Below are 13,143 nucleotides of genomic sequence, written 5' to 3' on the forward strand. Positions count from 1 at the left end.
TCTGTGTCAGAGTAGAATGTTTTTCACAGAGTCTTCAATGGCTGAATTTTTGGAAGTTGATCACCAGGTCTTGCTTCTTAGGTGCCTGGGGGTAGACTTAATCCTCCACCCTTTTGGCAAGCAGCTGAGCATGTTGACCAGTGGCCCTACCCAGGGACTCCAGCACCTGTACTTACACCCTCAAAAATTTAAAGCCTCCCTGTCCTGGCCCCAAGAGGTCCAGAATGCCAAAAGACTAGCTCTAGAGAAGTAGACAACTACATAAACATTCCAGAGAGGTCGGACTCTAAATACTGTGATTATTTCAAAATGCCATACTGGCTTTCCAACTCGGCCCATGAAAACCATTTAAAAAGGACATTACAAAGACGTTGGAGGGTCTACCTATTACAGGGAACAGTTCAGACATCAAGAACAGGCCCCAGCCAACTCAACAAAGCAAAGGGACCACTGTTCCTAGAATACCCAGGATACTGTCACATTATGCTGCAGCTCTGATTTCCTCTTCTCTCAAGGGTGAGAGAGAATCTTGGGAGCTGTGGTACATGTCATTTTTACTCCTTATCTTTCAACTCCCATGTTTCTTAACTTTAATCCACCTGCTACCTCTGACCGTAATTTTCAGCTTGCAGACCTGCTTTAGATGATGCTGTCCAAGGCCCTTCACATCCATGCCCATGATCCACTGCTGGTAGATAAATGGAGCATATTGATGCCTAGAAAATGTCCTCCATCAGTATATTGTCCGTCCACAAGACAATCACTTAGATCATCCTTGAATCTGTGTCTATCTACACACACTTTCATGATAGTTTTGACTCCATCTATCCTGACTCAATCCTCTATCACAAAGTCCAGTCCAAAACACCCTCTCCTGAGTCTGATGATCCCATATCAGGAACCCCAGCATGCATGAGGAGCCCTTGAGTAGTACAAATGGTTAATGCATCAGGTGCTAACCAAAGGTTGAAAGATTAAGTCCATCTAGAGTTGCCTCAGAAGAAAGTTCCGGCAATCTACTTCTGAAAAATTAGCCATTGAAAATCTTACGGAGCACAGTTCTACTCTCACAAGTATGGGGTCACCATGAGTCAGAATTGACTCTAGGGCAACTGGTTGATTTTAGTATGTGTAAGGGAGAGTTGGTCTCATGATGATCTGAGACCCTGGCCCACCTGGGAATACAAAACAGAAATTCACTGGCCATTAGTGACTTTCAACAGATAAACCCAGAAGACTCTCTGTTCTGCTCAGTCTAAAGGAAAGATCAAATGAAAGTGCCTGGTTTACTGGTGTCTGTCTGATCTGATCACAGCCATTCCCACAAGAGACCTTAGGAGTAGCATTAAAAGTTGTCCAGCTAGGGAACTGATCCAGACCTAGCTCCTCTTTTCTGCTGCTCTATACCATTTTTCTTAGGCTTCCCTTACGTTCAGATTCATATGACTTTATTCCTTAAGGCTTGCTCTCTCTTTTTTGAGCTTGCTCTCCTTCTTTCTCATTTGGTCTTTAAATATTCAGCTTGGTGCGTTTTTGTTTGTTTACCCTATTTGTGCCCTGGCATCTCCCAAGTCCTGTACCCTGCTCAAGTCCCCAATTTCAACACTAGAGGGAAAAACATCAGTGTCCCAACCAACTGTGATTATCAAGTTATGAAGAGTACACGAAGAAAAATGTTACTGTTTAAGGTCAGTAGTTAGAACCCACTAGCCACTAGTTTGAACCCATTAGAGGGAAAAAAGATGTGGCAGTCTGCTTCCACAAAATTTACAGCCTTGAAAACACTATGAAGCAGTTCTACTCTGTCCTGTAGAGTCTCTATGAGTTGGAATCAACTCAACAGCAGTGGGTTTGGTTTCTTCCTAGTACCTAGGAGCTTTTGTTAACTAAATCTTCTCCTTTTTTAGAAGCAGTCCACAAACTTGGAATTAGCTCATTTCAATCTGACTGTGGGCTCCACAGAGTGAACTTCCCCACCATTTACCCCTCCACCATATCCTGTGATCAAATTAAAAATAAGATGAGTCATTGTTCTAGACTGAATTGTGTCCCAACCTTTAAAAATGTGTCACCTTGGCTAGGCCATGATTCTCCATATTATGTAATTATTTTCCACATAGAGATCTAATTCTCCTACATGTTGTAAATCCTAACCTTTATGATATTAATGAGGCAGGATTAGAGGCAGTTATGTTAACAAGGCAGGATACAATTTATAGGATTAGATTGCATCTTGAGTCAATCTCTTTTGAGATATAAAAGAGATTAAATAAGGAAGCAGAGGAGGGACTTCTGCACCACCAAGAAAGAAGAACCAGGAGTGGAGTGCATTCTTTGGACCTAGAGTTCCTGTGCTGAGAACCTCCTTGCCCAGGAGAAAACTGATGCCAAGACACATAGAGATGTCCAAGGAACTCTGGGCCTGCAGACAATGAAAGGAGAAAAAGACCTTCCTCCATGAGCCCTGGCAGTTTGAACCTATGGGACAGAAGACCTGGCTATTTGTTTCCATAAATATTACAATCTGGGAAACTCTATGGGGCAGTTCTACTCTATGACATTGGGTTGCTGTGAGTTGAAAATCGACTTGACAGAAACAATATCAACTTTGTATGTATAGTCATATACTAGTCATATATACTCAAACCATCCATAAAAATTTTAATAAGTCATGCAAAGTATCTATACATAGCAAATGCTCAATAAATGATTGCTTCATTATTATTTCTGCTCAAAAAACTCTTGTTATCAAAAAAGTTAGGCATAAACCATTCTTTACTGTTTGCACTGGTAATTATTACAAGATTCAGCGCAGCTCAAGAAAATAATAGAAAAGAAAAAGCAAGAGCCAGTGAGGTTCTCCTTCAACTGTGTTTAAAAAAAATAAAAATAAAAAAGAATCTTATACCTGGAGAGAATTCTTCCAGTGTTTTAAATGATTTGCATTTGTTGTAGGGAAGCTGAATAGTCTCCCCCAGCCCTTGTCTCCTCCTCTGGAATGTTGCAACTTTTTACAATGCTTACAGACATCCTATTAGGTTAATAATTTGGAGCCAAAAATGTATAACTGTTCCATTGTATTTGTTTTCCACTAGTCTGATAAAGTGGCAAATATCACTTGACTTGTCCCTAAAGTATTCAGTCTTAAATTCCTTTCCTTACTGAGAAAATGGCATATACAGTAATTCTTCCTCTACTATATAAATTCCAAATGCTACCTTAGCAGAATTATGAAATAAAAATGAATGCTTTTTTAAAGCATTTATGGAGACTGGGGAATAAATGATAGAATTTTCTTATATTTCTTGTATATGCAGATAACAGATACATTTAATGCAAGAAGGAAATAGAATTTTAATAGAATTTTTAACTAAAGATCTTGAAACAAAACTAGACATACATTTTAATTGAATTTCTGGCTCAAATTACAGCAAACCATTATAAATCATTAGGAATCAGTTTTAAAACTGCTTTCACTTTTCCCCGTATTACAAACACAGAGGTAAGCTTTTACAGCTTCAGATAAGTGTTAATAAATTACCCGAATTTCAAAATTAATGGCTGCCCGGCTGCTTTGGGGAGATATCATTGTGTTTCATGAATATTTTGATTTTGTGATTAGATCAAAATGCACTGAATTCCTAAACAGTCATAACCAAGGTCTGCTGATCATAAACTGTTCTTTTTTAATAAATTATATTCCTCACAAATCTGCTGATATGGAATAATTAGAAATTGGTTGCCTGCATTTACTGTAATATTTGCATGACTTTAGATCTCCACCTACTGATCTAGAGGCTGGCAGGAAATGTACATTTTGTACATTTCTAAATATACCTTGCCTGCAGAGATAATGGTTTATATTGTGATGGTAAGAAGGTTTTTATTTGCAAAAAACAAAGAGGTGTCACTTGCCAGTTCTGGAAGACATTGATTAGGCAGTTTGTGTCATTCCTATTCAGAACTTATTATTTACAGCTTTCTTGTTTCCTTTCCTTTGTAGGAGATAAAGATCTGTACCTTGTAAACTGCTTAAAGAGTGTCTATTTTGTCTTTTTAGGGAGTTTCAAAACACATTTATAAAATGCAAGTATCCTGAAATAAATGTAAACTGAGTAAAATTCACTGTGCCAATCTATTATAATATCACCAAGTATAATCTTTAAATTAAGTGGTACATAAATACAGTTGTTCCTTGGTATCCACAGGGCATTGGTTCCAGGACACCCCTTCCATACCAAAATCTATGGATGCTCAAGTCCCTTATATAAAATGATGTAGTATTTGCATAAAACCTATGCACATCCTGCCCATATACCTAAATCATCTCTAGATCACTTATAATACTTAATACAATGTAAGTGCCATGTAAGTAGTTCTGTACATTCCCTCTTAGCCTTCCAGGGATTGTTTTGACCACTTAATTTATTTTTTAATATTTTCTATCCATGACTGATTGAATCTATGGATGTGGAACCCACAGACACAGTGGGCTGACTATAGTTACACTGAGAAGAAAAAAAAATCCCTACTGTAAATCCATCCTTTACTATATCAGCACATGTATTTAAATTTAAACCTGCATAATACATACTATATAATCTGGCAATTAAGCACAGTCATGTTGTGGAAACCTACTGAGTGCAAACACATAAGGCTATTTTTATTCTTCTAAATCTTATCATCTCTCTAAGAGTCATCTGAATGACTCTAGAAGCTAAATGTGTACGATGTAGAATATCCCATTGCAATAATGTTTATGGAGCTTTTCTGCAAGGCTCATTGACAAAGAGGTTTTCACAAAGTGAACAACAACTCTTCTTGGCAAAATCCAAAGAAGCATTCAAAAGGGTGCATGAGACTTTCAGCTACTTCTTCTCACCATGTAGAGGCCTGGGAGAATGAAGAAGGGGCTATTGGGGGTATTGGCACCCAGCATTGGCACAAGTGGTTTCCTCTGAATCTTCATACACTAAGGCCAAGGAGTCCAGAGTTCCATAGGCATTGTATTGTCACAACACAGAGCGATCTCTCCACAGGTCTTCAAAGTTGAGATCAGACTCAAATCACCTGGCTTGGTTGTGGTTCACAGCACTTGTCCTTTCCTCAAAGAGCTTTAAGGTGTACCCAGACACAACTGGGATTCTTTGCAAGTCCCCAACTAATGACACACAGAAGGAGAGGTGAAAAGAACAGCTAGATTCTAATGATCAAGAGTATTGGCCACATAATTAATATAATTAATGTCAATGAACTATACCTATGGACTGGATAATGACAAATGTTCTGATACCTACATAGCTTAAAATACCCACTGCCATTGAGTCAATTCCAACTCATAGTGACCCCCATTGGGTTTCCAAGGTTATAAATCTTTACAGAAGTAGATTGCTTCATCTTCCTTCCACAGAGCAACTGGTAGATTTGAACTGCTGATCTTCTGGTTAGCAGCCAAATATCTTACCCACTATGCTACAAATGTATGTTTGTGTGTGGGTGTGTATGTCTGTGTATGTGTGTATAAAAAGAGTGTGAAAAGGTTTTCAATGAACAATATTTAACCTAATGAGAGACTTAACTCATTCAAAAGAGTAATGTGCAAATGTTCATCTGTTTATAGGGAGAATAAAAATGGGATAGGATTCATATTTATAATTGGAAAGTCAGGCTTACTGTGACTTAGCACGTTAGCAAACATATCTAGAATCTACCTTAAAATCCTGGTAAGATTCCATGAAAGCTAATTAGAAATTTCAGAAACTGAGAACATAAACTAAATTAACTAGTTATCTACCTCCCAAGTTGTGGTGTAGATTAAATGAGAAAGAGCATGTGAGGTGCTTAAGTGTGTGGAGTATAGTAAAAAACAAACATCACATAAAAACACAAAAGAAGCAAACAACAACAACCACACAATACCAAGCTTTTTATGGAGACAAATTTTCAGCATGGATTTTTTTTTTTTTTTCTCATCTGACCTCTTTTATGCATTCATTCTGTTTTCAGCCATTTGCAACTTCTAGATAAATCTTTATTTATACTTATATTTGCATTGAAAAAAATTCAGGTGAAAATCTTTTCTTTTTCTAAATCACAAGACAGGGCACCTACATTAGTCACACATGTCAACATTTGCATGCACAGAAGGCATCTCGACAGCCACAAGCAGCTCTGAGTTCCTTAACATAAAGTGGGATCTGCACTGTAGAACGATATTTTCCCACAATCAACCCTGTCATCATGAAGCTTAAATCAAATTAAATTGTATTCTTCCCTCTCACTGTTTATGCACCATAGATGCACATGTTAAATATTTTAGCTAACAAACCAAACCCACTGCCATCGAGTCTATTCTGAAGCACAGCAACCCTACATGACAGAGAAGAACTGCCCCATAGGGTTTTGAAGGCTAAGTCTTTATTGAAGACTGCCACATCCTCCAATTCAGCAGCTGTGGGTTCAAACCGCCAGTTTGTTGGTTAGTAGCTGAATGCTTTAAGCACTGTGCCACAGGGCTCATATTGTAGCTGTTGTTGTTAGGTACCATTGCGTAGGCTCTGACTCAAAATGGCCCTATGTACAACAGAATGAAACACTGCCTGGTCCTGCGCCATCTTCACAATCCTTGCTATGCTTGAGGCCGTAGGTGTTTGCTATTATAAAATAAATGTAATAGAGAGTGGGTTGTTCAAGAGTGATTTACCCACTTACTTTCTGAGCATCTATCCTACTCCAGACCCTTGGGATATAAACAGAAATGGCCAAGGACCATTTTTAGGAAGCTGAGTCTATTGGAAAGAGAAAACTATACCTCCCATTACAATTCACTGTGGTTGACTCAGTGAGGGAAGCACACAAAATATGTGTGGAACCAAGAAGACATTCAAATCATACCGGGTGGTCAAGTAAGGCTCTCTGAGATGTGTGGAGTTTGGAAAGACTAGGAGGAGGGAGATGAAGGATGAAGCAGGAAGAAAGAGAATTGAAGGATCAGTTTTTGAGGACACATGAAGCAGTACAATGTGTTTGAGGAAGTTCATGTATGTTCTTGAGCTTGAAGCAAAGGATATCTGTGGGTACACTGCCAAATATAATGTTCTATTCACAGTCCACTTGTGGACTCAATATGTCTGGGCATTATCTGAGGAGCTCTGCTGGCATAGTGCCTAAGGCGTTTGACTGCTAACCAGAAGGCTGGTGGTTCAAACCCATCAGTCACTCCACAGAAGGAACACTAGGCAATCTACTTCCATAAAGATTACCACCTTGGAAGCCCAAAAGGGGTCACGATGAGTTGGAATTTACTCAATGGGAGTGAGTTTGTTTTTGTTTTTTTGGGGGCATTATCTCTATTGGCCTAGGTGGAACTGTTAAAGGTAATTCCACTCACCACTTTTCAGTAGTCAGTTGAAGATACAGGGAAACAAACATCTCAAACATGAGTTTTTACAAAATGGAATTCTTGATCTTTTCATAAAGCTTACTTCTCTTCAAGCTTTCTTGTCTTAGTAAATGACACCACCATCTATTCAGTCCTGTGGTAACCCATCTACTCAGAGTCAGGGAAGGCATCTGTGATGGTTAATGTTGTGTGTCAACTTGGCTAGGCTATGATTCTCAGTGATTTGGTAGACACTATGTAATCATCTTCCATTTTGTGATCTGATGTAAGCAACCAATTAGTTGAAAGTAGAATTTCCTTGTGGGGTGGGGGGAGGCAGGGAGGACCTGCCTCCAGCATACAAATGGATGTTCTGGCAAAGCTTTTTGTTCTTTTGACCTACACTCTTCTGGGTCCTGCAGAAGTCTTCAGCCTGACCTTCAAATTTTGGATTCTTCAACCTCTACAACCAGTGAATAAGCAGAGGCCTCTGGCCTGTTGCCTGACCTGAAGATCTTGGGTTCATCAGCCTCTGCAAACACATAAGCCAGTAGAGGTCTTCAGCCTATCACCTGACCTGTGGATTTGGGACCTGCCAGCCCCCACGACTGCGTGAATCATTTCCTTGAATTAAAGCTTTTTATATATTTTTATTCATACTAGCTTTGCTCCTCTAGAGAACCCAGACTAAGACAGCATTCTTTACATATATTTCTCTGTCATAAAATCCCCCTTCACAATCCTTTCCCTAGTACAGACAGTTATATTTGCATGTTATGTCCCTACTATGTTATGCTTCTCTCTATTTCTATTCCACTACTGTAGTCCCAAGTAACACTACCTCTTATCTAAACTATTGCAATAATTTTTAATTTAATCTCCTTACCTGTATTCTTAAACCTTATAATCAATTTTCTTCACAGGCCCACTTAAAAATGCTAATCTGATCATATCTCTTTGTTATTAAAACTCTGCAATGACTATTCTATGTTCTCAGAATCAAGCCTAAATCCTTGCTGAGATAGAAACTGCTAGTTGTCTACTAAAATTCATTCTCCCTTTCTTCTCTGAGAATAAGTTCCATCTGGGCACATGGATGACTAGATAATAAGTGAAACTTTCAGTTTCTCTAGCACCTGGATGTGTCCATATGCTTGGGTCCCAACAAATATGAATGAGTGTGCTATGTGCCACTTCCACATCTGGACCTTAGAACATTGGACATCCACTACCCCACTATGTTCTCTTACCTTCCCACCAATTAAGAAAACAATGGTTGAGGCAATCTTAGAAGGGAAGTACTGTGAATGGCAGAACTCTTCTGTTAGCCTGGGTTCCAGATGAATCTGCCAAGGAGAGATCCCCTAGCTTCCCCACACTGTTTTGTGAAAGATGAAAGTTCTTCCACCTGACTTAAGCCAGTGCACTTGGGGTCTCATTGTTCCAGCAACTTAGATTTCACCTTGATTAACCCACTCATTCTAGTTTAACTGGTCCCTACCAATTTCATCTTGTGCCTCTCTCCCCTTGTCCACATCTGGCTTTCCTCCTTGAATGTGACAAGTTCTTTACTGCCTCATGACCTTCACACCCACAGTTCCCTTGGCTCTGAATTCCTGGACCCTCCCTCTTTGACCCTACCCAACTTGCCCTAACTTCTACATATCCCTCAAGTTGAAGATTAAAAATAACTCATCAAGATGCTTTCCTTGAACTTGGAATTCCAAATTAAGTGCTTTTTGTTTCCTCATGTATGGTATTCTCTTTTGCTCTTCCTTTTTCTTCCCTCCCTCCCCTTTTCTTTCTTTCTTCCTTCCTTCCTTCCTTCCAGTAACATATATTTAGAGTACTGTTAAATCCATGCCAGGGATTAGAAACAAACTCTCACTGCTGTCGAGTCGGATCTGACTCATAGCGACCCCTCCTTGGGTTTCTGAGGCGGTATCACTATGGAAGTAAATTGCTCCATCTTCCTTCCAAGGATTGGCTAGTGGGTTTGAACCACCAGCCTTCTGGTTAGTAGTCAAATGCCTTAGGCACTATGCCACCAGAGGAATATAATATAGTAAGGCTGTCAGAATAAACAGAAAAAAGATATGTAAACAGAAAAAAATAATCACATAATTTCAAGTTTTTATAAGTGTGATGCATGAGTTGAGACTAACAGGTGAACTTAACATTTATTACAATTTTAAAATTATATTTCCATTTCTAAGTTTACTTATTCAGTGCCTGTTTATTCCACTGTAACCTTTAAGGGAAAGATTCTATCTGTGGTGATTGCCACTGTGTATCCACTGCCTTGCACAATGCCTGGAGTAAGATGAGCACTCAGTAGTCATTCAACCACTGAGTACCAAAAAACATGGTGCAAAAACGGACAGATAAAGGGAGAAAGAGACAATTCAACTACAGTTGGGAGCTGCAATACCCTAATTTCCATAATGGATAGAACAACTAGGCAGAAGATCAGCAAGGAAGTAGAAGACTTGGACAAAAGGTTAAACTAAGTAGACATCTATAGAACACTCTACCACCGATAACAGAATATACATTCTTTTAAGTGCACATGGAACATTTTCCAGGATATACCATGCATTCTAAACCCTGATTTCCTGGGTTCCAATCCTATTTTTACAACTTAGCTAACAGTGTGACCTTCAAATTATTTAGCCTATCTGCACCTCAGCTTCCTTATGTAAAATAGTGATAAAAATAACTATGGAGGGATTTTATAATGATTAAATTGATACATTAAGAGTAGAATGCCTGCCATATAAATGGATATACATTAGACATAATTATTTCTACAAAGACTGTACACATACTTGATCTTACTTAATTCTCATAACCAGCTTATGAGGCATTTTATCTTCCCTCAACAAATTGGAAGACTAGGGTACAGAAGCTAAAGTTCCACACCTATAAAATGAGTTTGAGTTTAAGTCCAAGTTTTTTTTTTTCCTCCCTTGCCCAATATTTTTTTATACCACTCTGGTGGCACAGTGCCTAAGGGACTTGACTGCTAACCAGAAGGTTGACAGTTCAAAGCTACCAGCTACTCCTCAGAGGGAAGATTGGGCAATCTACTTCCACAGAGATACCACTTCAGAAACCCAAGCAGGGGTCACTATGAGTCAGAGATGACTTACTTGATGGCACATAACAACAATAACATGCTAGAAGGTACACTGAAGAAAGTACATGGGTCCCATGGTCAGGTAAACTTGTCCACCTTCTAGTCATGTCTCTGGACAGAGTACTTCACCTTTGTGAGCCATGCCTACAAGATGGGTATAATAACTCCTGTTCTGTGAGGTTATTATAAAAATAATTGAGATTGGACTACCTAGCATAATACCTGTTGTATATTCCATGATTAAAAAATGTCAATTCCCCTTCTCTTCACAACTCTTCTTAGCAATGAAAACATTCCCTCCTTACCTACATTGTGGCTGTCAGATCAAGAGAATCAGCTTTGAAAGGCTCTCTCAATGCTTTGTAATGTTAAATATTTAATACAATTATTATAACTAAGACATGCTCATTATTACTGGATGGGATGAATGCAAAAAAATTACACTTCTAATAGCAAAATTGTCACAATTGTAATTTACAGAAATGCCAAACAGAGTCAGGCAGAAGTCTTACTTTTTTTGTTTTTGAGCATTATAGAATATAACAAAACAAAGAGCAAGTAAATTTAAAAAAAGAGAGAAAGAGTGAGTGGCAGAGGCCCTATGAGAGATAATACATATGTAGATAATATTAATCTAGTTATGGGGAGACACATGTTCCAGCCTTTCTAATGGAAATTGAATGTTCAGGCTTATGTGACCCAGTTGAATATTCACTATAAATTAGCAGACTTTTGTGGATGTAGGGAAAATATTACTAACAGTATTGTTGTTAGGTGCTATCAGTGGAGTCAGTTCCGATTTGTAGTGACCTGTGTAAAACAGAACGAAACCACTGTCTAATCCTGTGGCATCCTCATAATCATTGTTATTTTTTGAGTCCACTGTTGCAGCCTCTGTGTCAATCCACCCCATTGAGAATCTTTGTCTTTTTTTGCGGACTCTGCACTTTACAAAGCATGATATCCTTCTCCAGGGACTGGTCCCTTCTGGTAATAAGCCCAAAGTACATGAGATGAAGTCTTGCCTTTCTCACTTCGAAGGACACTCTGACTGTACTTCTTCCAAGAAAGACTTGCTCATTCCTCTGGCACTAAAAGTATAAGACCAAGTTTTTGTAATTGTATTCAATTTCTCTCTCTCTTCAACATAGGAGGAGACTACATTAAAAAGTACTTGGCAAAAAAACCACCTATATGAGACCAAATAGTCAACAATTACTTTAAAACAATTGAGGGGCTAGGAAAACTAACTTAATGGAAATGGAACAACCAGAACTGAAATAATGCATTGTGAAGACTGTAACCAATACTGAACAACTTTTATAGGAATTGTTGAATGGGAACCTAAATTGCTGTGCAAACCTACACCAAAAACAACAAAATATTATTTTTTAAAAAGTACTTGCAAAATTAAATAACTAAACTAAAGGAAAAAAGAAAGAAAGATCCACTTAATACCATTTTCCCAAAGGGACCTGGTAAAAAAGAAAGCTAGCCCAAGCCCTCTTGCCAAAGCTGAAGGTTGTAGTTATTAGCATTTTCTCTCAGCAAAGAAGAGAAGTAAACAACAATTCATAAAAGAACATATGGAGAGACTAAAATTTTGGGTTTAAACTAAGAAAATAATATGCTTTTGCCAAGAAATCTGGAAAAACATGATTTGATAAAAGGCAGTCATCCAAAGAGTGGAAACTTCCAGGTCATTTCTAGATTCAGATTTCAGATTGGGGACCCAGGCCAGAATTATCAGTGTCAAATTTTTTTTTTTTTTTTTTTTCCCCTCACATCATAGCTAGCATTTGAGCAGAACACAAGACAGCAATATCCAAGCCTTGGCTCCGTGGCTGCACCTGAATGACTCCAGAAAAATAGAACCCTGATGGTCATGATACGATATAATGCATTTCATCCAACTTCATTGATAAAGCTCTCCTACTCTCTTAAATTTTCAAAAGTTATCATCCACACCTTACAAAATGGACAAAGCCTGCACGACGGCTCCGTTGCCTGGCTTATAACAGGAACCAAGAACATCTGCAGAATCATAAGAGGTCAAGGGAACAGTGTACTAAAATGAAGTTAAACTTCATTCTGCAATTTAGAAAATCAATATTCTCCCACTTGACAAGTAGTAGTTTGTAATTTACATTTTATATTGAGTTTTTTAATTTCTGAGTAGCAGCAGGGAACTATTTTTTGAATTGGTTTGTGGTTATTATTTTCTAAAGACACCTGAAAAAGATTAGAATTTCACAAATGATCCAAAATTCCTGTTTTCCTAATGGTGCAGCCTAAAATCTCTTTTTCAGACAAGACAGTGATGTAGGCCAAGCACTTGTCTGGATGATAATCATTCACTGCCTTTGACATCTCATGTACTGCAGTTTTACATTATTTGTTAGCTTCTGCAGTGTAACTTTTCTCATTCTCTTCAACTACAGTTTAAACTCCTTGAACATAAAAACCCTGTCTTAAAGTTACTAGCAAAAAAGATGTCTGACAAGTTGGTGATGAAGTGACAAGATATCTTTGAGAATCCCAATTTTTATTATCATCATATTTCATGATTTTCTCCTATAACATTCCACTAAATGACCAGCCCTTAAGGAAAGTTACTATGTAT

This window comes from Orycteropus afer, unplaced genomic scaffold (assembly GCF_000298275.1).
Source record: "Orycteropus afer afer isolate SDZICR_OR568_19922 unplaced genomic scaffold, OryAfe1.0 scaffold00021, whole genome shotgun sequence".
In the NCBI taxonomy this organism is placed as follows: domain Eukaryota; kingdom Metazoa; phylum Chordata; class Mammalia; order Tubulidentata; family Orycteropodidae; genus Orycteropus; species Orycteropus afer.